This window comes from Narcine bancroftii, chromosome 6, assembly GCF_036971445.1.
Source record: "Narcine bancroftii isolate sNarBan1 chromosome 6, sNarBan1.hap1, whole genome shotgun sequence".
Taxonomy (NCBI): Eukaryota; Metazoa; Chordata; class Chondrichthyes; order Torpediniformes; family Narcinidae; genus Narcine; species Narcine bancroftii.
This window is the reverse complement of record NC_091474.1, coordinates 194,585,500-194,612,978: the sequence shown is the minus strand read 5'-3', so window position 1 is coordinate 194,612,978 and position 27,479 is coordinate 194,585,500.

Below are 27,479 nucleotides of genomic sequence, written 5' to 3'. Positions count from 1 at the left end.
ATTCTTAGCAGTTAGCCACTATTTGGGTGAAACATTCTAAGGTTTGTACTTTTACGAATGGTAAACACCTGCATTGAGTAGCTTTGCTTGGGCCAGTATCAATAACAATTCGTTTATTGTTACTGCTTTTGTGTTTTAATTCACGAATATGAGTATAACAGAAGTACAAGGATAGCAAAGCCTGCACTCAGGTCACACAAACTATCTAGCAAGTCGGGGCAAATAAAGAAGAATGTAAACTGTAATGCTTATTTTGTTTTACATTCCCCCACATTTCCTTTATCCTCTTTGGGCAACAGATCATATCCAGAACCGCATATTTACTAATAACTTAAAATCTATGTCCCATACGAAGAAGCATGAAGGATATTTCACTATGTCATTAGGAATAACATGCTAATAATTCACACTAATTAAATTAGATTTACATATGTAAATTACGGTAATTTGAAAAATCACTTTTCCCCAAAATTATTTTCATGCAATTTGGAAAATATAATTACTTTAGCTACAGACAAAACAAGGTATTAGCTCCACTAATTAGATCTAATTTACATATGATAATTAGCTCATTAGAAAATTAGTGTTTATTTACATTTTGAAAACTACAGATGAGAGAACATTCCAATCCAATGATTACATTGGTGTGTGAGGTAACACAAGATCAATTAAAAAATATTATGCATAAAGAATACTTTCTTTCTTGAGATTTTTGGAAAATTTTCCCAACAGTATTTATTTACCTATTTCAATTTAATTTACAATCCAAAATTTTAATACATTCTCTAACTTCTCAAATATCTTATTTCAAATTTGTTGGTAGCTTTTATAAAAATAATTTTACTTCGTTTTTTTTAGAATTTTGTATTTTTTTTTCAGAAAATGAGAATAATGTTAATGATTGATCAGAGCAGACATGCATTTTTGCATCCATTGGCTTGCAATGTCACTTCTGTGATCCTGATCGATGCATGTGTGACCTGGAATGCCACAGAACACGCACAGAAGACGACTTTCAAAATGCTTGCAAGGTCTGCTCCACAACAAGGCACATCTCCCAAATTCATTATTATACACCCACAAATGCACTTTATCTCTCTTGCGCACCAGAGTCCAGAATAGGTGGCAACAACTGGAGACAGAAAAGATTGTTGTGAGTGAGGGAAGAGATCTAATGGGTTTCAAAAGCAAGGACTCTGAACACAGTCTGACAGTAAATGACTTAATTTACAGAAGACGCGTGGGAAGATCACAACACACACACACACACACACACACACACACACTCACTCACTCAATGAACTAGAGTACATAGTGCTGTTATATACAATCAAGGAAAAATAAACTATACAATTCCCACCATCTCTTAACTCAGTGCAGGCATTGTTCTATCCTACTTGGGACACTAAGAGCTCCCAACCCTTCACCAGTGCACATCTTACCAAACTATTTCTCCACCACCGTTCCATGGTACTCAGTCTGGAGTGAAGCAGGATGGTCCCTAGGAGATGGCAAAAAGGAAGAGGCAAGAGCATGTGGTTCCCTTTATAGTATTGGATGGCTGGGGAGTCCAACCCAGGTCACCTACTGGGGACCAATGGCTCGGTGCCAGCAAGGTCTAGTTGATTATAAAGGCCAATGGCCCAAGGACAAGGGTTTTTAAAGACGCCAATAGTCAGGTGGGACAGAGTCAGACCTTGATTGGCAGTTGGTGTGTCACCGACAAGTGGTGTCATATGACACCCACGACTCTCCACAATACAGAGATCAACATAAATGTCATGGAATGATATTTAAATTATATTCTACTGAAAAAAGTTATTGCCTTACATTTGTGTGGTCTGAATATTAACCATCCACTGATGAACCCAAGTCTGAATTTTGTTCAAGCTTTACTGCATTCAGGCATAGGCTGCTTCATTCTCTGAGCAATATAAGTGGATTCAGCCTTCTTTTTATTGATATACAATGTTCTCAATTTGTCTCTGTTTACCTTGCCAGAAAGATACTCCTGACATTACTTTCCTCTTCCTCCTTTATTTCCTCTTTTATCTCCACATCTTTCTCTTCCTTCTACTCTTCTACTACTTGTCCCTGAAATGATAACCCACATACATACAATATTATGGAGGACACAACAGACCAGAACACATGAGAATTTCTGCTCTGCATTATCCCAAGAGCAGTCCTGGCAGCTGACAAATTGCTTCAGGACTCTGTCCGTCTGTTCTATTGGAACAGCCTAGCTCTCACCGTGGGCCCATTCTCCTCCTGCGCATGAGCTTCACATGAGCCAGGATGAAGTTGTCAAGCATTGTCATTGAGGAGATAAACATTGCTCTGGCAATGATAACTGGAAATGTCCTTTGCTTTATGGCGGCATCACAGCTGCTTTGGAGAATCGGGTATTCAGTATTACTATCTTCTGCCCCTGGTCACAGAGTGAACTGAAGAATGTGTGATTGATTTTATTTTCAGCTCCTGAACATCCCAGGATTATAGCTGGATGAAGTGCAATTGATAGGTCCTCGCACACATGGGAGGTGTACTATGCTCTTGATTAATGTGCCTTTATTTCCTTTGCAATGCAGCAGTACGCTGTAAATTGTAAACTGTCACCAGTAGCAACCTGTAAATAACCAGAGGTGTAAAAATTCAAGGCAGAAGTGATTTTCACTGCCTCTGACTACATGGTTCTGGTCCTGTTGTGTAAATGCAGCATGTGACCAACATCAGTGAGGCTCTGCAGGGAGAAGCAGACTCTCATCAAACATTAATCACTGCTGGTGAAGTCATCCCAGAAAATCCAATGTGGACAAGGTCTCCTACTCAGAGCCTTTTTTACCTTCCACTTCTTTCTTCTTCTGACAGTTGGTTCTGCTCCAAAGATTTTATCCTTCTCCTATGCATAGGATCCAAAGAGCTTATGTCTGCCTAGATAGAACTGGGTTGAAGTCAAGATGAACTGTACTTGAAGTACCCTCTCCTGACTTCTCCCATAAGTCTAAACATTAGAAAATTTGCAGAACCAAATTCTATTTAATCACCAACAAACTGAAAAGTAAGTTCAATGGCACATTAGCATAGCGATTAAATTAAATTTTACATTTTTTAAAATTTAAATTTGGACATATAGCATATATGACCATTTCAGCCCACCCAATTGACACCCAATTAACCTACACCCCAAGTACATTTCAAATGGTAGGAGGAAACTGGAGCCTCCAGGCAAAACCCATGCTGAAACAGAGAGAATTAACAAACTCCTTATAGACAGCGTGGGATTCGAACCCGGTCCCGATCACTGGTGCTGTAAAGGTACTGCACTAACCACTACACCAACCATGCCACCCAAAAGTTTAGACATACAGTATGGTAACAGACCCTTCCAGCCCATGAGCCCGTGCCACCCAATTACACCCAATTAACCTCCAACTCTGTACATTTTTGAAAGGTGGGAGAAAACAAGAGCACCCAGAGGAAATACACAAAGATGTGGGGAGAACATACAAACTCCTTACAAACAGCTGGATTTAAACCCGGGTAGTTGGAACTATAACAGCGTTGTGCTAACCACTATGCTTCCCATGCCGCCCTATAGCACAACACTATTCCAGTGCCAACGACCCAAGTTAGTGCAATGCTATTATCGGGCCAGCAACCCAGTTTCAGAATGATTCATAAATTATTGTCATGAACATGACATAAAATTCATCATAATGCAAATATTCCAATAAATTACATTTAAAAATAAATTATTGTAAACGAAGAAAAGTGAGCTTGTGTCTATGGTTAATCGTCCATTCAGAAATCTGATGGAAGTGGGGAAGTGTCTTTGTGCTGATGGGTGTTCATCTTCAGACACCTTTACCTCCTTCCTGATAGGAGCAGTGTGAAGACAGCATGATGTGGGTGCTAAGGATCCTTGATGATAGAGCAGGGGTAGCCAAACTGGCTTCAGGTAAGAGGCACAGACGATAAAACTTCAAATGCTTGAAAGCCACAAGAAATAAAAAAAATTACATACACGTTTTTATTCTTACATGCACATTTTGATACAAACATTTCATACATATATATTAATAAATGCATGTATGTAATAATAATTTATATATGTCATTTTTAAACTGCTAATTTGCATTGGTTTCAAGAATCAAAATGTATACAACATATACTGGTCAAATTTTGCGGACTAATTTTTAAGGTAAAATTTGGGAGATCGATTATTGTACACGTACAACTTTTAACCATGGTAAGTACCAGGCTTGGTCGAGGCATCAGGAGCTCTGATAGGTAACCAGCCACAACTGGCTGGTAAGTCCACGTTCTGAATGTCAGGAGCTCTGATGGATGGGCAGGTGACTGGGACTTAGGCGAGAGTCCGCGGCCGGCGCATCGGGAGCTCAGATGGGTAGGTGGTCAGAGTGTCAGGAGCTTGGATGGGTGGGCGGCCAGGGCATCTGGAGCTTTGGAGTGTGGGTGTGTGGCCTTGGCCTTGGGAGCTCCAGAGGGCAATCAAGTGGCCATGGCATCAGAAGTGGCCGGGGCATTTGAGCATGGATGACTGGGTGGCCTGGATCACACTTACACCCTGCTAATTACACTGTCCACAACACAGCCACATGTGTCATCATCATGTGATCACAAACCATGCTCACTGACAGAATACAGCCAAAATTCCTCCTTGAGACACACATTCATGTCAAAGAGCCATATGTGGCTTATGATCCATGGTTTGTCCATCCCTGTGACAGAGACACTGACTTTTGTATCTGTCCTTAATAGAGAAAAGTCTGATGTTCTTGATGGTGTAAGCCGAGTTCACAACTCAGGAGTTTATTTTTCTGTCCTAAGCATTGACACCTATTGCAACCATTTACCTTCATAATTGCTTGAGAACATGTAGTTGGTTATTTTGACTCATTAATGAAAAGGTTTGTTCCAATAGTATTGAGTTTTCCACTGTTTATTTGTACTCAAAACAGTAAACTATATTTAAAACAATTAATAAATGGACAATATGTTATTAATACATTTAAAAGTACACAGTCAAAGAAAATTGTCTTGTCTGGCTCTATATTCTTGATTCTAATAGTGTAAAAGCAATTAAAATCTAACCTACTTTGTTTTTATAAAATGGTTGAAAACACAGCTTTAAACTTTGAACAGAAAGCTGTTACTATGGACACAATCGGAAGGAATGTCAATAAATATCAGCAGACCTGCTAGAAACCGCCAGTTTAAGTTTTCAAATAATTTTAAGTCATTTTAACCCTTAATAATACTGACTCCTAATTATTATATCTAAAAATAATAAAATTACCACTGCAAAGAAAATGAAATATCAGGTAAATATTCAAAAGAAAGTGAAAGTCAATCATGAAAGCCTTCTGCCTCCTGTGAAAGACAGATTTTGGTAATAATTCTGTTTAGAAAGCCAGTTTTAGTTTCCAAGATGTTCACATTTTTGAGGGCAAAAGATGGGTCTTCTTTCTCCTTTTCATTTTCTTCTGCATTTGGTTATAGGACTCAAACAACATTGGTCCCTCAAACTCATCAACAGCCACTCTGGCTTCTATTGTCTTTTCCTGTAATTCCAGATCTAAGATTGCAACTTCCAATTCAGTCTCATTCTCTGATAATTTACCTTGAAGTTTTCCATTAGATTCTCTTTCTGTATTTATTAGCTGGGTCTTCAGGAATGTACCTTGACTGATTTCCATAATCAGTTGTCTTGTGTCATTAAACGATGACTTGTTCTCTTTCAAAAAATGATTCTCCTCCTCCAACCTTTTGCATCTTCAATAACTGCATTCATTTCTTTAACAGTTATTCTTCCTCTTGGTTTTACAATTAATTCTCCATTCTTGTCAACTTCTCTCTGATCTTCACTCTTGGTTACCATCCAAACTGAAGAACCATCAGATTCAGTCTTGTTTTCAAATACAAAATTAAAATCCTTTTAGTCATTGTTTTCTGGAATATCCAATGATTTTAAGTTCTTTTTCAACATTTTGTACTCTGAAGACAGTTACACCATATTCTCAATCACAAGCTCTTTTATACTATCAGTACAATTTTCTGTGTTTGCTCATTTTAAAACATGCTGCAAGATTTCATCATTAATCTTGTTTGCTGGTAGATCTAGAGGTTTTTGATTGATATCAAGGCGTTCAGGAAAGTCTGTCTTGAACGTTGTTTCAATGGTTCGTTGAGTTTCACAATAGATATCATATTGACACTTGTTGTTGACTACCTCTGAGCAATATCATTCCTTCTATCCAGTGGTCCAATGATTGTCCATCCAAGCATAGTTTTGATAGTGTAAGGTCCAGCTCTCATACTAGGTATCACATCTATTGATTCCAGAGCCAAATTAACATTTCCATCACAGAGCTATTTTCAGGTATATAAACCTTCCTCCGATATGACCTCTGATCCACATCATTTTGATGTGGGGTGTTACCTTTATGCATAGTATTCTGTTGGTTTATGCCTAGAAGATTACAAAAATTATCGTGCTTTATTCCAGCAATGTCTAACCTTGAAACCATGTTAGTTTCAATTTCCCTTTTTTGTCCCATGGTTTTCAATAGAATCTTTGTATCTTTTTCCTTCAAGATTAAGCCTTTTCATAAGCTCTACAGTGCAAAACTATGTAGTGCTTCCTGGGTCAAGAAATGCATGTGTATGTACTGTTGCATTCCCATCCTTGACCTTAACTTGTGCAGGTACTACTGAGAGTTTGCAGTTATTGCACCCGAGTAAGACCTCTTGTCAATACTGAAGCTTCAGTGCTGTTTTCATCTGCTTCTTTCATCAATGTTTGTTCTTTTTCTGTATTCTTTTTTTCCCTGGAAGATATGTAGCAATTTGGGATGCTTTTCACTACATATATTGCAGTTGAGTTGCTTTTTGCAGTCTTTTCTGATGTGTCCTTTACACAGACAACCAAAACACACTCCATTCTCCTTCAAAAAAAGCGATTTTCTCACAAAGTATCTTCTTTTCCATCTTTGCACACTTTCCCAAATTGTGCTCATCTTTACAGTCAAACCTTTATTTTTCTCCACAGGCGAACCTTAATTTTCCTCAATTTCTTTATACACCACTGTCAGAGAGGTGGCAAATGCATTTCAGTTTTGGTTTAATATACAATTTGGACTTTTCAACTTCTTTACTCACTGTTTGAGTATCCTTAATTCCATACGCTGGATCTGCAACAGCATTCACTTGTCCTTCAATTAAATCCACCAAATCCTTAAAAGTATCTGCCACCTGGAATCTTATATGATAATTGACAACTTGTCTTCTCCATAATTTTCTCATCTGGTTTGGTAATTTATCTACAAAATGTCTACCATATTCTGAAGCTCCTGAAGATGGCCAAACTCTGTCATGACATTGAAACATCCTCTTGGAAAGACAGCATAAGCTTGTATAGCAAGCTCTAGAAATTCTAAACTTTGTCACCAAAAGGTTTCTCTAATAACCACTTAGCCCTTTTGAATCCTTGATTCGGAACCAGATGCTGGGAACCTTTTACAAGTTCTCGTGGACATTCATTTGTGATCTGAAAAAAAAATGTAAATAATCCTCCGAGCTATGACTTTTAATTTCAATACTGCATTTAAACCTTTTCATAAATGCTTGAAATTGAAGTGGGTCACCATTAAAAATTGGAATTTTTTATCTTGGGAAGAGTGTCTGTAACTGAATTAATAATCTATCCATTTCATCTTGTCATCATGCCTAGGTGTACATTACTTTGTCCACCCAGATTTCTGCTTGCTGGGACCAGCTGGTATGACACTATAAGAGATAGAATTTGGCTCCCATCTCTGTCCAATTTGGCTATCTTTGCAGTTTGAACTCTGGCTCTTTGGTTCAACCTGGTTAATTCAGGATCTTATACGTCTCGAATCAGTGGTACTGGCTCAGCCCCTCCTCTGCCTGGTTCAGAACCAAGTCTGTATTGTGGCTGTAGCACTGGCTCAGTATCAAGTCTTAATCTGCCCAGTCCTTGGACCAAGCGCTTCTTGTTTTTCTAATGCTGGCTCAGCTTTGTATGTAGGCCCATACTGTGGTTCTAACATAGGTTCAGCTTTGGTATCTAATAGTTTATTTTCTTGAAGTCCTTTATCAAAACTTGATGCATTCAATAATTTACTTTGAGCACCAGATACAATTGAGGTTTCTAGTGCCTGTGACCTAGCCTCATTTACACCAATTTTTTTTTGTCCAGTTCCAGTTGCTTCTTTTGCTTTTTTTTTAAGATCCTTTTCCTCCATTCTTCACATCTCCTCCTGCAGCTCCTTTTCTCTTCGTTATATCTCCTTTTCTCTTCATTGTTGCATCTCCTGTTGTTCCTCTTCTTGTTGTCACTGCACCTGTGCCAAACATGTACAACAATCTCTTCAAAACCCATACAGGCCACATAGGACAAGTGGATCCAATGCCCCAAACCATGTTCTAATCTGGATTAAACACAGAAGGCTTATCACTTCTAACAATGGTTTTGATTGTTGTTTGTTTCTCCTCATTAAGCTGCTCTAAACAGAGCCCAATCAATACAATCTTCTTCCAAATTTAATTTCCAATTTTCTATGTTTTCAAATCTGTCCTTCTATTGAATAGCGAGTCAATGGTCCAAATTTTCTTTTGACTAAATTGTCTCTTTTATTGACTAATGAGTCAATAATCCAGATTTCCTTTGACTTAATTATTGTGACCATTTCCCTTTATAATCACTTGAGAACATGTAGCCGGATTTTTTGACTCTTTGATGAAAAGGTCCGTACCAATAGCATTGTTTTCCACTGTTTATTTGCAATCTAAACAGTAAATTATACTTAAAACAATTAATAAATGGACAATATGATAGTAATACATTCAAAAGTACACAGTCAAAGAAAATTTTCTAGACCAGCTCTATATTCTTGATTCTAACAGCACAAAAGCAATTCAAAACTAACCTACTTTGTTTTCCTAAGATGGGCGAAAACACAGCTTCTAACATTGATATGAAAGCTGTTACTATAGAAACACCCAAAGGAATGTCAACAAACTTCCTTTCAAGTGATTTTAAGTCATTTTAACTCTTTTGTCTTCATACCAGACAGTGATGCAACCAGTCAGAATGCTCTCCACAGTACATGTGTAGAAATTTCCAGGAGTGTTTGGTGACTCATCATGAAGTCTAGACTTCTTCATGATTGCATCAACATGGAGCCCCAGGACAATTCTCAGAGAAGGTGACACCCAGGAATTTGAAGTACTTAACCTTTCCCACTGCTGATCCCTCAATGACAACTGGGTTGTGTCTTCTTGATTTCCCCATCCTAAAGTCCACAATCAGCTTCTTAGTTTTGCTAACGTTGAGTCCAAGGTTGTTATTGTAACACCACTCAGCAAGCTAATTCATCTCACTCCTGTGTGCTTCCTTATTGCCATCTGCAATTTTGCCAACAACTGTCATGTCATCGGCAAGTTTTGTAGATGGCATTTGAATTGTGCCGAGCCACACAGTCATGGGTATACAGAGACTAGAGCAGTGGGCTAAGCACTCATCCTGAACGTGCATATGTGTTGATTGTCAATGAGGAGTTGTTGTTTCTGCTTCCTATTTACTGTGATCTTCCAATGAGGAACTCAAGGATCCAGTTGAATGGGGGGTTGTAGAGGCCCAGGTTTTGGAGCTTGTTGACCAGCGCTAAAGGTACGATGATGTTGAAGGTTGAGCTGTTTCGAAGAAGCGTGGCCTGCTGTATGTTTTGCTGTTGTCTATGTAATCCAGATCTGAATGAAGAGCCTGTGATATTGCATCTGCTGTGGAGCAATTGTGAGGGTAGGTGAATCCCAGTGGGTCCATATCTTTACCGAGCTGCAAATTAATTCTGGCCATGACCAACGTCTTAAGCAGGTTCAAATCCAGCACTGTCTGCAAGGAGTTTGTACTCTCTCCCCATGTCTGTGTGTGTTTCAGTTAGGTGTTTTGGTTTCCACCTACCTTTCAAAAGCATACTGGGATCATAGGTTGATTGGTGTATTTGAGAGGCACAGGCTTGTGGGCCAGAAGGTTGCAGGATAGTTCAATGTGTGTAATAGGGATTTCTATCTCTGCTGCTAAATGCCAGGTTTTCCAAGCATACTTAACATGTGATATTAGCTTCATCTTCACAAATCAGTTTTGTTGTCCAAGAATCAACATCACAATCTAAGATTACTTCAGGCATTTGCAAATAATGCATCTGTAACAACTTGAACCAATTGATAGTGTGAGCTATCTTACATTTTGCAAGTATTAATCTCACCAGAAATTTAAGACACAGACCTTGGGCCCTGCAGAGCTCAGCTTTGTAACCAGAATATCCTGTGTGACATTAAATCATGCAGGAGGGAATACAATGGCCTCAAAGAAATAAAGATTCATCTTGTTGCCTCATATCTTTCTTACGAAGTAGTGCTTTCACAAGACAATATTACCTGAGGCACAAGTGCAATTTGTTTAGATGAAAATCGACTGGAGGTCAATCTCATGAGACTACATTGAATTAAGTAACTGACCTGAAACAATTTAGTTCCAGACTATTCCACAAACATATCACTCGATCTGACATTTACAACCACTGAGCAATTAAAAGCTATAGGTATTAACCAACATCCTTGAGTGGATGGCACTTTCAACTACAAAGTTAAAGGTTAAAGTGGCCTTTTTGCCCAATACTAGAGCTGGCTTTGTAGAATCCAATTACTCACACTTTTGATCTTTCTTGATAATTCTGAAATTCCTTTCATCTTTTAAATATATGATTATTTTACTTCTTAAAGTTGTTTTTGAATTATACTTCTATCACCTGTTCCGATAATGCATTGCCAATCACAACAATATGATCTACAGTATAAACACTCTCCCACTCGGTATCTTTATGCCATCTGTTTTAAATATATTTATTTGAATTACTGATCCTTCAGTAATTGGAAGGGATTCTCCATTTGCTCTGGAACATTTTTATCAATGCTTTGGAACTCAACAAGTATATATCTGAAGAGGCAAAGTCTTATTTACAAGACTCAATATTAAAGGCCTGAGTTCTTGCCGCATACTGATTGACTGTGGAACTACCTGTGACAATGTCACAGTGTTGAAAAGTAAGTACACTATAAGGCTCATTATACTGAGTGATGTTGAGCTTTTAGGAATATGTTGGCATTGCATTATCTAGGCAAGTTAAGAATATTCTACAAAAATCCTGATGTGTGCCTTGCAGATAGTGGAAAATCTTTTGGATGGCATTAACACTGCCACACAGCGGAAAAGACTCACTGAGCTGTTCTTGCAGCAACAATATTTACTTGTCCATTTGAATTTTTGGTTAAAGATGGTCTTCCAGGATGTTGATAGTAGGGAACTTAATGATGGTAATATCATTGAATGTCATGCCAGACAGTTAGACTTTCCCTTGTTGCAGCCTGTCACTTTTCTTGCACAAGTGTATTCTGATACTTTTTATGCCATGCCTAACTGATGTGTAGTGTTGCATGCAAGCAAAGATGCCTTCACCTTTTGAGAAGTTCTGAATGGAACTGAACATTAAGCAGTCATCAACAGGCATTCTTACTTCTGTTTTTATGGTGAAGTATGATTGACAGAGCAGCTGAGGATGGTTGAACCTAGAACTCTGCCTTGAGGAGCTCCCGCAATGGTGTACCAGGGCAGGGACTACTATCTTGTTCTATTAACCTGGCTTCTTGAATTCAAGAGAAGCAATAGAGTCGACATTAACACTAATAAAAAAGAACAGAGTTTTGAAACCTATTCATGTTCTTAGCCACTCAGCAAGTTCCACTTGCACAGATGGAAGATAGAACTGGAGTGGAGCTTTGGAGAAACAAGACACATTTGTCCAAAACTGATGGGAAACTCAAAAGAGTTCAGGCAGATCCTCTGAAATTAACTGCATCTGGATGGTGAATTACACAATGATGAATTAGGATGCAAGTTAGACTTTGAGAACTGAAGTGACAGCTCCAATATAAATGAGAAACATTTTAAAAAAGATCCCCTATAATTTTTATTTTACAAGTGCTCAGCCTCATATTATATAGGTCCGCTGATGATGGGGTTGTCTGTAATAATCGCAAAAACATTTTTGCATAAAATTTAATACAGTATGTATTCTTGCACTGAAATTTAAAATTAATGGAGCCATCTTTCCTTGATCGGTAGAACTTCCTATGAGTGTTTTATGCAATGTGATCTCTGGGTAATTGGGCATGCCTGGGATAATATTCACACTTAAAAATGTCATAACATCATGATAGAAGTTGTGTGAAATATTTAAGACTTTTATGAAACATCTGGAAATGACCTGGAAGAGCCCGGTGGGCTTTCTTTCTAAATTCTGAACAGTATTTTATGAATTACCACATCTTTCTAGGCATTATGGTTTCAGAGCCATTGTTCAATCATCTAAAGAAGGGAATCCAATGCTCAATAATGGGAGGCAAGAAAATAATTGAAAATATTGAGTGCAGTAGAGCATAACTCAAACAGAGATCAGTTTTATTCTCATATTTTATGTACGTCTCTCCAACCAAAAATCACTGCAAATTCAAAGTGAACATATGTGTGTGCAGTTTATTTTCTCCCAAAATGTAAATCTTGGTTAGAAGCGGGTGATAGATATTCTCAAGCTGTCGTGCGAATTTCTTTCACTCTCTTTATTTTGCATCATATTATTGAACTCTTATTTTATCAGCACCCAATTCTTTTTTTCATCAGCTCTACATCCCGAGCTCACCACCCATTATCTTTTGTATTTTACTACATTTCTGTGTGATTTTTTTTGGAGGGTTACTGTCACCATGATGTACGTTTACTTTTTAAAAAATTGTAGTCTGAACTAATTACCGGTAATACTGCTGAGCAAAACTACTGCCATCTGCAAAACAAAAGTTGCCTGGTCACAACTACATAGGTGTTTATTTCAGAAGCCAAGAAAGGAGATCTTCCTACGCCTATTACATACTGTGTGAGATGTGTCGGCTTTCCTCAACATGAAGCCCTCTTACTTTACAGATTTATCTTTCCATCCATGCTCTACATAACATTCAAATAGAGTCTGAAGGTTCACAATTTACCATGGCTACACAAGACAGATCAGTAATGTGACATCCTCCTTTCATTTTATCCTTCAGGTCTATATGTACATGATATTTCCTTTAATCTTTGCAGACTATTTCCATCATTCTTTCATTACCTTATTACCTACTCTGTTTTCATGCAAGTTTGGGTTCATGTCTAAAACTTTGAACTGATTTTCTCTTTCCATCGGAGTAGAGGTTCATCCTGTCCACCAGTACAAATCTGCTACAGCAAGGTAGCAACAAATGCTCTTTCCTGCTTTCTCTTCAAAAGAGACCAGCAGACCTGAAAATTGCATAAGTGGGTCTTCCACCCCCCCCCCCACCCCACCCCACCCCCTCACTACATTCTCAGAGGATGACCTAAAAACAAATGATCACAACACTCCTTCAACATCTTTCTTTCCAGGGAAATTCAGAGCTCCATGTCCGTTAAGCCGTTAATTCTCTCTCACACACATTCTCACTCTCCAACCTGGTGTACAATTTCACGCATTTGTCCTCAGACAGAGGACAAGCTATTCTCAAATATATCGATAAAATTGAGTGTTTGAGGCGTTCCATGCTTTCAGTGAAAGGTACCAGCTGTTTTGGTCTTGATACCCAGAAGCTATTCACTCTAATTTCTGTTGCATTACATAATTACTGAGATTCCTCCTTTCCTCTTTCTGTTTCTTTTGAGAGGATTACTGTTTGCTCATGGAAAAGGGGAGAGGAGAAAAAATCCTGGCTAACATTTTTCCTTAATTGATTGTCGACGATCATGGTTAAGAATCTCTTGGATCACTCCATTTTGACAAAGCCTTATGAAAATTATCCTTATTCCCAGCAAATCTGCAGCATCCTATGTTCCTCACATTTGATTATAATGATAACCTTGCAATTTCATCATTATATATTTGCCTTTAAACTATGTGCTGCTTTGTACCATCATTTAAGTATTCTATAATACGATCCGATAATAATCTTTCTGATTATACCTTTCAAAGTTCTATCCTTGTATCTTGCTCTTGTATTTGTACTCTCTAAACTGTGAGAACTCATCTATTATCTTATTCATCCAATGTACTTATGCAAAATATACCAATAGAATCTGAAAGTAGGATAGAGATCTCTTGCACCCAATTTGAGTATTTCCAGGTGCAAGGAACTTAATGCATGCTACTGGGAGTGGGTAGTCTGCAGGCAATTGCCAACTTCAATGAGCTTTGGCTACTTAGATTGAATGATCCACATAATAAACCAGTGGCCAGCATTCAGTATTGAACTTGCACTTGAACATTGCTTCCTTTGTTGAGCTTCCTATAATCAACAGCACCAAAAGGATTCCATCTCAATATGAATCAGGGTCTTGAGCAAAGACAAGGAGAATAAACAAATATTAATAAATTGACCATTAATCTTTTAAATATTTGCTAGCTTTTGGCTTTCCCAAGCTTCTCCCACTCCTCAGAAATAAAATGGAAGCAACTTCAAAGGACAACAAGAAGACAAGACACAAGAAATAGTAGCCAGAGAAGGCTATATGATCATGGTTGATTTATGCTGGCCTCGACTTAACTTCGATGGCGGTTCCCCATAGCCCTTAATTCCTGACCTTTAAAAAAAATTATCTACCTCCATCTTTAATACTTCCCAGGATCTAGCCTCCTCAACCCTCTTGGATAGAGAATTCCAGAAATTCACACATTCCATGAAAATAAATTTCAATCCACCTCTGCTTTAAATAACCAGCCCTTTATCTTGTTACTAATGTCCCCTTATTCATGATTCTCCCAAACTCTAAAATATCTCAATGCATGTCTTGTCAATCTCTCTTGGGATCTTCTAAATTCTAAAGAATACAAACTGTGGTGAACCACTGTTATATGTGTTTAGATGTACTAGGACACGCCCATTGCTGACTGTGCCTGAGGCTCCTCCCACTGATCCCTGAATAAAGGCGACTGTGACACAGCATCCTCCTCAGTCCAGGGCAGTCGACCAGCATGGACAGACATTCAATCTGTTGTGAATAAAAGATTATCAGTTTCTCTACAACTTCTAGACTTTAAAATTATTGCATCACAAATTCCAAGCCTCACAGGAATTGGCTGGTGAATCTCCTTTGGATTGTCTCCAATGCCACTACATCAAAAATCCCTCATTCATTTTTTGTCTTTCTTCTGGATCTGAGAAGAAGCAGAAGAGACGACCCACGGAACGGTGACCACAGTGGCGGAACAGTGAGGGGACTTTGTGGCTGACAGACCAATGCACATGGCATTGCAGACTGCTGGAGATTGGCTTGAAACTGGCTGAAGGGGTACCAAAGGCACTGAAGGGTTCCTGACCGTGTCAAAGATTCGGATCTGGAGCCTGTATTGACAACGATTTCGACTGGACTCTGAGTGGCTGCGGAGGCAGCAGAAGTGCTGGAAGTGAATCTATGGACACTCGGTGACTCTAGGAGGACTCTCTTTTGCTTCTCTTTCTCTGACTGAAAGGGGCACTTCAGACAATTTCTGCTGATGGCAAATCTGTCTGCCTTTTCACCAGGCAAAAGCAATTTCATGTCATATGACACTGTTTTATTACAATGACAATAAATTGAATCTTGAATCCAGATGACAACCCCTCTCTTGATTCCACCCATTGAAGTGTATGATCTCACCCTTACACACATTAAACTGCATTTGTGGAGCTTTTTCCCAGTCACTCAATGTATCCATATCCCATAATGGGGGGGTACACTATCCTCATCACATGGCATTTGAGGCAAGTAGTTTTAGAAATCATTATAACAGTATCTCTGTACCTGAAGCATAATGGGTTAATGATAATGGCACAGAGGACATTATCTTCAGATTTCTGGGAGCCAACATCTCTGCTGCCGCTGGTGTGGACCCGCAAAGAGAAGCAGCGCTCCCATGGGGTCCAACTGCCCACTTGTCTGCCATCAGCTCCGCACGGGCTTGGAACAGCCCATGGAAGGAGCCAACGGTGGTTTTTTTTGAGATCCTACGACCTCAAGGTCTGCACCCAAGATGGTTGTAGATTCTAAGGAAACAGAGGACTGGAGCAGGGCACCACAGGCCAGGAGGATTACTCTTCATCTGAGAAGGGGAAGCGGAGGAGATGACCCATGGGGTCAGTGACCATGGTGGCAGACCAGTGAGGGGGCTCTGCGGCTGAGGGACCAGGGCAAGCAGCAGGCTGTTGGTGACACTCGTTGCTACGGACATTCAGTGCCTCTGGGGAGACTCTCTTTTGCGTCTCTTTCTATGACTGTAAGAAATGTAAGAGGTGCAATTCTGCCAGTGGCAAATCTGTTTGCCTTGCAGCAGGCAAAAAGGAATTCCATGTAATAGGACACTTTTTTATTTCTATGACAATAAATAGAATCTTGAATCTCATCAAGGTTTCAGCAGTGGAAAGGATTAAGAACTTCAAATTCCTGGGTGTCAACATCTTTGAGTATCTGTCCTGGGGCCTCCATGTTGATGCAATTACGAAAAAGGCTCACGCTTGGCTATTCTTTGTGTGGAGTCTGAGGAGATTTGGTATGTCAGCAAAGACTCTTGCAAACATCTACAGGTGTACTGTAGAGAGCATTCTGACTGATTGCACAACTGGTTTGGAATTGCCAATGCACAGGACATGGAAAAAATGATAGAAAGTTGTTAACTCGGTCAGCGCCATCATGGGCATCAGTCTTCACTCCATCAAGGACATCTACAAGACACGGTGTCTTAAGAAAGTAGCTTCTATCCTCAAAGACCCTCACCATTTAGGGCACGCCCTCTTAACAATGCTACCGTCGGGAAGGAGATACAAGATCCTGAAGATGAACACCCAGTGACACAAGGACGGGGAAGAAGCTGTCATCAGATAACTGAATGGATAATGAACCACAGACACTGCCTAATTTTCTCTTATTTTTGCATTAATTTTTAAAAATGTAATTTTATAACAATATTTACCTGCAATACTGCTGCAAAACAATGACTTTTTCGACATGTTCATGACAAATTCTTTTTCTGATTCTGGTCTCTGTATCCTGGCTTAAACGTGCTCAAATTTATCACCCTTATTTTCTTCATTTGTTCTTCCTGGGTTTCATGATTCTTTTTTCTTGCAACTTAAATTCATGCTTAAAATGATTGCTGCAAGCAATTCATCAGTAATTGCATCAGTATCCCTGATTATACAGAATATCAATGCATTGATGGTTCATCTGATCCTTGTGGTATACCTTTAACTCCGTGAAAGGGCATTTACCTTCTGGCAATGTTCAGAGTGAAGCAAATGAACTGTACTGAATCTGAATTAAATTAGAACGAATATATAAAATATTTAGTGACTGTTGCATGGCTTTGCTCACAGTTAGTCAGTGGGAATAGCACATTTGTTAACTGTAAAACACTGAATATTCAGAAAGCCTTACACAAAAATTATGCTAAACTCACTTGGCCAACCAGTCTTCCTCTGGGGGAGATTAGTATGATATTAATGGCATCCACTTCAATAACTGATTAAGGCTCTCCTGATTCTATACAGGCTGATGTGTGTTTCATGCTAAAATTGGAATCAAAAGAAGGAATAAGGTTTTGGCTATGCATTTTTTTTAGCCTTATTTTATTTCTGATCTACCACTGCTCAATGGACCTGCACCTACTCAAGGAAAATCCCTTCATTCAGATTCCAACCTTTTGCAACCATTTCTGTGAGTTCATCCAAGCATCTCCCAAGACGTTTTTCCTTTCTTACTTACTTCAGAGTAGGTGCAATTTGTTGCATCTCTGCAGATATCTTTTTAGAACCCTTATTTACAGACATTAATTGACTCAGCCAAACTATTTTACTTCAGTTTGAGTAACCTCTGTTAAATTAAATCTTGCAGATAATGTGACATTTTCTTCTGCTAGATTGTTCAAGGACACAGTTGCCAGAACTGTTGCCTGATTCTGTCATTTTCTGCTGGCCTCACATTCTGTAAACATGTGAAGCTCCTCACATGGCTAATTATGTTTAACTGTAACTTTGACCTCATTTAAATGTCATATGCAATTGATGATTTAAATTAAGGCCCTTGCAGGAAGTGTGTTAACTAATTTTACAGAGTGAATAACCATAATGTAACAAAGGATACAGACATGCAGAAAAGTACTTCGCAATATCACATGCAACACCATATGATAGTTATCCCATTTTAAAACCTGCTATGGACAATGTAGCATAGCATTCAAACAGAAATATCATCAAATTTACATTTACGTTTTTAAATTTAGACATACAGCACAGTAACAAGCTATTCCGGCCCAAGCTGCCCAAATATCCTAATTGACCTACAACCACCATACAATTTGAAGGGTAGGAGAAAACCGGAGCACCAGAATGAAACCCACACAGACATGGGGAGGCTTTACAAACTCCTTAAAGAAAGTGCCAGATAATACAAGATACCAAACACAAATAAATAATTGGGCAAAATACCATCAAAACATTTATTTTATACATCGGCCACGTTCATGATGTTCATGATTACCCCAAGTGATGTTACAAAAAGTCCAGAGTAAATGAGTTCAAGGTAAAAAAAATCTAGGCCATTAAATGCTGAATTTTGCTTTGAGAAACACAAGAGCTGTAGGAGTTGGCATCTTTTGAGCAAAGAGAAGTTGGATGGACTCAGCAGATCAGGCAGTATTCACGGAGAGAAATGGTCTGTCAACATTTTAGTGGGGAGGGTGTGGCTGGCAAGGTGCCAAGAAGTGATGGGATCCTGGACAAATGAAGGTGGGAGAGGAAGAGAGACAAGTAGAGGAGGAGTTTGATGACTTCTTTCAAGTCATTCAAACATCTTTATTCAGAAGTTTCAAGTCATGTTTATTTGTCGTTCAGTGTACAATGAAAAATGAGATGGTGTTTCTCTGGACCATGGAGCTGGTTATTTAAGTGGATAAATTATTCAGAAACTTTTTTATAAATGTCACTTTTTAAATATCATGTTACATATGTTGGCCCTGTATCCCTGGAGTTCAGAAGCCTCACAGCTTGGGGGAAAAAGCCATCTCATAATCTGGTCATGAGGGCCTAAAAGCCTGGTACCTCTTCCCAGATTGTAGGAGGGAGAACAGATTGCAGGAGGGGTGTGTGGAGTCTTTCATGATGTTTATGGCTTTGTGAAAACAACGGCTTTTATAAATACCTATCCTGGCAGTGAGAGAGACCCTAATAATCCCCTCAGCAGTCTTTACTATCTGCTGCAGGGACATGCTCTGAGATGGTGCAGTTCCTGAACCAGGCAGTGATGCAGTTACATTGGATGCTCTCAATGCATCCCCTGTAAAATGTAGAGAGGGTGGAGGGTGGAAGCTGAACATTCGTCAACCTCTGCAGGAAGTAAAAGTGTTGTTGGGCCTTCTTGGCAATGGATCTGGTGTTTGGGGGATCAGGAGAGATCCTCTGCCAGGTGCACACCAAGGAATTTGGTGCTCTTGACTATCTTGACGATGGAGCCATTGATGGTCAGCAGAAAGTGGTCCCCCTAGTCTCTACTGAAGTCAACCACCCTCTCCTTTGTCTTGTTGACATTCAGGTGCAGGTTGTTGTCGCTGCACCAGTCTACTAGTGATTGCACCTCCTTTCTGTAAGCTGACTCATCATTCTTGCTGATGAGCCTTACCCCGGTTATGTCATCTCTGATCTTGATGATGTGTTTAGAACTGTATCTCGATGCAGAGTCATGGGCCAGCAGGGCTGAGCACACAGCCCTGGGGGGCTCCCGTGTTCAGTGTAATGATGTTGGAAAATATTACAGAGTCAAGAGGACCCCAAAAACCAGCAGCAATGGATATGCACCAAAAGTAGTTTTTAATTATATTTGAATAAGAAAACAGAATTAGACTTTAACATTACTATCAACTTACTTAACCTACTTAATCCCCCCTCTAATACTAAAGACAGGTGTGTGTAATGTGTATATAGGCTTAGAAAAGTTCTTTGGATCACAGTCCAATCTCACTGGGTGCAGGCAATTCTTGTTCTGTGCACAGAAGTTAGTATTAATAAAGTTCACCAGGCTTTGGTGCTTAACAGGCAAATGGTTACCACTCAGAAGGGCTCTGGTTGGTTTTCTGAGAGAGATTCCTTTAGTTCCAGGACATCCACAACTGATTCCTTCTCAATCAGTCTTGCTGACGAAACTTGTCCCCTTCAGGATTCTCCAGATGATCCTCTTTCTTTCAGGTCACCTTTCAGATAGCTAGTCTTCTACTTTGACCAGGCAGTCTTCCAAAGTTTGCCAACTTGTCCCTCTGTAACTGATTTCCCTATCTCTCCTTCTCTCTCAGCTCCCTCCCTCTCTGAGAGCAAAGCTGTTCTCCTCTGCCTGCAAAGATCACATGCTTTCTGCAAAATAGCACTCTGCAGAAGTCCTGAAAAAAATTCTGTGTTTTAAAATGTGTGTGTGCAACCTGCTCTAACAATTCCTCCCAAACCACCTCTAAATACTCTGTCACAACATGCTGTTTCTGATCCAGACTGACTGAGGACTTCCCAGTCAGGAAGTCAAGGATCCAGAACAGTGAAAGGTGTTTATGAATGTTCTTGAACATTCAAAGGGTTGGCTGAAAGAGGGAGTGGAAATAAGTGGATAAAGTGCCAGACTTTGGTGCTTTATCGCTCTCAGTAGTGCAATGGAAAGATGTACATCATGTATTTGTGAAGGTAATCAATTTAAGAAAGTCAGCAGAAAGTCTACTACTTGCTCACTTGCTCACTGTAGGTCGTGCCATCTGCTCTGTACTTGACTAAATAAGATTAGTGGATTTCCTTTGCATTCTATCTGATTCTTCAGGCACGAAAAGGGAAAGGTAAAAGTAAAGGATCCATTATTGTCACATAATAGTACATTGAGAATGTTATATACATTACAATTCTGATTATCCAAAATGGTCGGGACTGGGACTACGTCGGATAAATGGTTTCTTTTTTGGAGAACTTTTCATTTTTTTTTAAATAAATAGCCCAGTAGCAACAGCAAATCACTAGTAATAGTGTTTAAACAACAAACAAACAACAAGGGAAAGCTTTTTAAGCATTAAAATAATGTTTAATTCTCACAAAAAAAGTGATGGCTGCCACTGATCACTGACATCTCCCCACCAAGGTCTCCACTGCTGATAGGAGCCAGAGGTCTGCACTGCTGCCGGCAGCCCGACGCTTCCTCTGCCACTGGCAGCCCAACATCCCCGGTCAGTTTGGCTCTGAAAAAAATTTAGATAAATGATGATTTCTGATTTTTTTTTGATGTCCTCATTTATCTGAAATTTGTAAAAATTTAAGGATAAATGAGAATTTTGGAGAATTTGATTTTGGATAAATCAGGGTTGCACTGTACATTAAATTCTTTGACTTTTGTCCTCCATAAGACAGACAGAGAGTCTCCACTTTGTCCAGCAACTGGTCTCTCCAATTTCTGACCAGTCTTGTGCCTGCTTAGCTTCCTAGATTAGACAATCCCAGATGTATTCAGGCTATTAGGTGCTGTCAGTAGTGCAATGGAAAGACCTGGTGGGGCCCATTGCTTAGAGAGAAAATGGCCACTGGTTTGGAAGTAATGAGAGAGGATTGATGAATTAAAGTGTAGTCGATGTGACATTTGTGAATTCCCAAAAGATATTTTGTAAGATGCCACATAATAGGTTAGTTTTCAATATTGAATGCCACAAATCAGTATTGGTGGAAAAAACAGGAAAACTGAACTAATAATGCAAGCAATGTGAGCAACTGTTTAACAATGTGAACTCATTTCTTCACTTTAATGTTTGATTGTGGATGCAGAGGACTTGAAGTCATATGTCAAAAATTATACTCTTCTGAAAAGTTCTGGAATTCTCTACAACCATAGCATGGTCCCTTGACACTGAAGACAATTTGGGGAATTACATGTCTTACAACAATCTATTTCATTTATTTGATCACAAAAGCAGCAGACATGTTCGGAAGCAGCACAATATCTGGATATTTCGATAGATAGTTAATAACCAGCAAGTAATTATTTCCATCCATGTGGAACAGATCAGACCCAACTTTCTGCCATGATTCTGCTGATACATCAGTTATTATTATGGGTTTCTTGGTCTGCTGTGTGTGATGTTTCAAACAGGTCTCATAGCTTGAAACCATCCTGTCAATGTCAACATTTATCTCTGGGCAATAAACAGCAGTTCAGGACCTCCTCTTGCATTTCTTCAATTCCAAGGTGCCCCTTATGCACCCTTTCCAGCATCTCTTGTTGAAGTGATTGAGGATAACAATTCTGCTCTCTCTGAGTGGAAGTTTATTGATAACACTCAGTTCTGCTCTGATGTTGTAGTTTGGCTAACATTCATTTCTAGGCCATTCTTCATTCAGATTTTTAAAGACCTTCTGTAGAACTGTGTCCTTTTCTGTTTCAGCTGTGATCTGTTTGGATTTCATGTCAGATTCAGGGATCGGGTTCACATCTGTCTCTGTGGAACTCACATTGTGTGCTTCACTCTGCATCATCGTCGCGGATAATGCATCAGCTAACACAATAGGTTTCCCTGGTGTGTACAGCCTCTTGACTAGACTTAAGTTTGCACATGCTTTGTCACCAAGCAGTGATTCATGTCCTTCTGGGACTATTGTGAACCTGAGGTGGTGCTCTTTATCTTTAACTTTCACCTTGAGCTTACATGTATCTTTCATGTCGATACTTTGTCCATTGTAGGCTTTGAGCTGTTCAGGAATTGTATAGATGTATGGCTTTATCTTCATTGCCCTAATGTCATGCTCACAGATCAAATTGACTTTTGGCCCTGTGTCCAGCTTGAATGGAATATTTGTTCCATTTGCATGCAATGATACAATCATCTTATCCTGCTCGACTCTGTTCACACTTGGTTGTTCAGTATCTGTTGGTTTAGAATCTTCCTGCACAACCATGCGAACGAAAAAGCGTTATTACTGAGGGCTTTGCATAATGTTCTGCTCCTTACACTTATTACAGTCTTTTCCATAGGTTGGACATCACTCATGGTGAGTGCCACATCATTTACAAATGAATATGTCTCCTTTTTGTTGTTTCCTGTGTCTCTTTTTTTGTTTATGTGTGTGGACACACATTGTGGCTACAGCTATGCCTTTGTTTTCACTGGCTTTTGCACTCTCACCAAACTTTTTCACTTGCTGCAGAGCTAATTCATTGGTGTGGCTTATCTTCACAACTCCAGCTAAGGTAAAGCTCTGTCTCTCATTGCAACCTCTCTCTCACTTTTTTATCAATAATCCCAAACACAATTTGATCACTAATCATTGAGTCTTGCAACAATCCAAAATTGCATGTTCTTGCTTTTAATTTCAAGTCTGATTTTTAAAAAATGATCAAAGCTCCTTCCCTGGAGCTGTATGTGCAAGTAAAACACGTACCTCTAAAATGTTTCATTTTTCTTCTTGATAACCTTGTTGGAATTGCCCTGGGTCAGCTGCCTTGACAAAAACGTGTTGAAAATTTCTAGTGCTTGAGATCCCACCATGGTAAGTAGCAGTGCAATCTTCCGTGCACCAGGTTTGCTATCGAGTCTAATGGCTTACAGGTACAGCATAAATCTTTCAATGAAGGCAGACGAAGGCAGCAACAAATCCATCAGCTCCAATCATTGTGGTTTTCATGCCATTGGAACTAGTTGGTTGATTTGTGAAGTATCATGTTCTTCTTGGAGTGCAACATCAAGTACACATTAAACAAATACACACACAATGTCTTCGCTCTGTGGATCAACGGAATGAAGCCCATCATCCTTGACTTGGAGGGACAGCCACAATGACAACTTTATTACTATAGACTCAAGACCATGTGGAGGCATCCATCATGAATCCAACCCAAGCTGCCACAAACTAGTCTCAGACTCCCTCTGGTGGTCAGGAGGATCACTAGAACTCTATCATTACACTTCACAGACAGTTGTGGAATGTATTTCCAGGGGGGATGGTGGAGGCTGGAACAATAGGGACATTTAAGAGAATCTTAAACAGGCACATTGATGAAAGAAAAATAGAAGGCCATGAGGTAGGTATCATTTTATTTAGGTATATAAAGCTCAGCTCAACATTGTGGGCCAAAGGGCCTGAACTGTGTAAGAATTTTCTATATTCTATGTAGAGGTGGTGGATGGAAAGACAACTTGCTGACACCTATGAGATGTGTGGATTCAACAGCTCTCTAAAGGCCATCATTGGTTTAAAAGAACCATGCTTTTAAATTTCAACATACAGTACACTAACATGCCATTTTGGCCCATAACATTGAACCCCTGGAATGTTTTTGAACCAATCTTCTCACCCAATTTAGACCCAAGAATGAAGATGAACTTATCAGTGGCGGAGAATGAGTCAGTGCCCATAGGAAGGAACCCTTTGATGACCTGGTCAGCCATCCCTGATATAAGTGTTTGGGATTTTAACCCTTTGCAATCTCTTTGTACCAACCTTGCTTCCACTCCTGCTCTATAAGCAGACAGAAGGCCACATCACAACTCAAAATAACAAGGCCTCAGGAGAAGGCAGCATCTCCACTGAAATCTTCAAACTCAGTGATGTAGAGCTTCAGTCAAAAATCTGCTCTCCACATCTGGGAAGGGGATATAGCTCAAGGATACTGTAATTTTGATCATTTTCATGAAAGGTCCAACAATTATAATTGAAGAGGGATCTTTCATGGAAATCCTCCTCAAATGCCACCTACCAGTGGCCAAAATTCAATTCCCTAAATCGCGGCATAGATTCCATCTATTTGGAGGCAGAAATTATGTGACAACAAAGGAAGATGCAGAGAGCATCACCAGCAACTGTCATTGGCCTCCTTCAAGCTCATTCAACCCTTTGGCTCCATTAATCAAAGATGCAGAAATATTCCCTTGATTAGGCAGCCACAGAAATTTGTCTTCATTTTATATTTTCTCCACAATAGCATACAAGCCATGAAACTAAGCATCAGAACTAATCTCAGTGAAAAGCAGTGTCAAATAAGACTGTATCATTATCTTTTCCATTCTTTCTCACCAGAAAGCTGCATTTCACCACAAAAAAAACACTTCCCTTGGGAATGGAGGTAATCTTTCAATCTAATAGAAACTGTTCAACCACGGCCAGTAAACTCAAGAATCAAAGTCATATCAAATGTCAATAGTCAAGCTGCGATATTCAAATGACATTTTTGTTTGCATATATGTTCATGGTTGGTAGGTTAATTGCTCACATCTGTGTATTTAGTCAGCACAGGCTTGACGGCCAGAAGGGTCTGTTACCATGCTGTATCTTTAAATTAAAATTAAAATACTCAGAGCCTGAGCTCGAAGATATTGTCAACTTACTCACTGAAAGATACAAGTGGATGGACCTTAAATTCAAAATCAATATTCAAGATTCCTTTATTGACAATGTAATGCCGCAGACCATGTAATTTTTACACAAAATTGCCTTCTGCCTACCTCAAGGCAGTGACGTCATTAGTGTCTTCCGGTAAGAAAGAAAGGGAAGCAAAAGAAAGTCCCTTCAGCGTCACAGAGTGTCCATGGATTCACCTCCAGTGCTCCGCAGACTCTGCAGCCACATGGACTCCTGTTCGATTAATCGGCAACCTGAGCTCCAGGTCCAAACCTCCGCGATGCTCAGGAAGTCTTCAGCACCTGAGGCCCTTTGGAAGCTTTTCTGGCCTTGAGAAAGCTCTCAAATTCTGTTCCAATGAGCCATTCTCCACCAGCCCGCAGACCATGCGGATCGCCCGACTGCCTTGCCTAGAGCCTGTGTGGGTCCCTCAGCAGCTGAGCCCCTCGCTGGTCTACTGCTGTGGCCATCCTCCTTATCAAAGGTGGGTGTACTCCCCATTTCTGGTGTCTGCTGCTCCCCCACATCCTGCAATCCCTTGAGGCCACTGCTCAGCATGGGCATCTTTGGCACAGACTCCACAGTGCAGGATTTTAAAATAAAGCACCATTGGCTCCTTAAAGTCTGTATGGAGCTATCAGCATAAGGACTGGGTGGTTGAACCCTTCATAGCAGCACCACGTCTCCATGCTCCAGAGTCCATACCAGTGGCAGTGCTTCTGTTAATAGCAGCTCTGCAACACTGCCATTTTTTTCATTCAACATCTACCAGGGGAAATTTTTTTCAAATATTAAGAACGGCTTGAGGTCAATATCAATCGGATCATTTATCCATATTCTTAATTCTTAATTCCAGGGAAGCTCAACCCACCATAAGGACTATTAAGAGTTGGCCAGAAAGTGCTTCCTTGCAGCTACAGGAATGCTTTGAAAGGACTAACTGGGATATTTTGAAAATCAGGATTTGTGGGTGTATACATCAGCTGTACTCTGTTATATACAGAACTGTGTTGACAATGTTATTTGGGTGTATTCCAAACAGAAGCCGGGATAGCAAAGGAAGTCAAAACTCTGCTTAAGGATTGTAAAACTGCCTTCAGATCTGGAGGTTTCCCTCACCTCCCACCCTGTCGACAGGTCAGTCCCTGCTAGCATCCCCTGCCCTCCTCTAACATACGTTCTGCCGCCGACCCTGCTGAAGGGAGACATCAGGGACATTAATGTGCCTTATAAAAAGAGAACTGAGGAGCACTTTATCAATAATGACACATGGTGAGTGTGGCAGGGAATCCAACTCCTCAACAATTACAAAACTGGCAACGGTATGACTGTTGGCGGTGACGCCATGTTGGCCGAGGATCTTAATCTTTATTTTGCTCGATTTGAGGTAAAAGCAGCAGAAATGAACACAACACCCTCCTCAGCATCCAACAGCCATGTCTTCTCTGTGCAGGTGTATGATGTGAGATGGGTGCTCAAGGCAGCGAATCCAAGGAAAGCTGCTAGCCCTGATGGAGTGACAGGAAGGATATTGAAGGAGTATGCATAGCAGCTCTCCAAGGTCTTTACAAAGTTCTTCAACATCTCTGTCTAAATCCATCCTCCCACCCTGTCTGAAATCTGCCACTATCATCCCACTGCCAAAGAAGAATGTCATCAGTGGCCACAATGACTACTGTACAGTAGCACTTACACCAATCATCGAGAGGCTGGTCTTGCAACATACAAAAGCCAGCCTCTCACCCACTTTTGATCCATATCAGTTTGCCTACAGGGCAAACAAGTTGACAGTGGATGCCATTGCCGCTGCTCTTCACACTGCACTAACCCACCTCTATCACCAGGGGAGCTATGTGTGGATGCTTTTTATAGACTTCATTTCTGCCTTTAACACCGTCATCCCAAGCAGACTGGTTACAAAATTTGCTAAATTGGGATTTTCC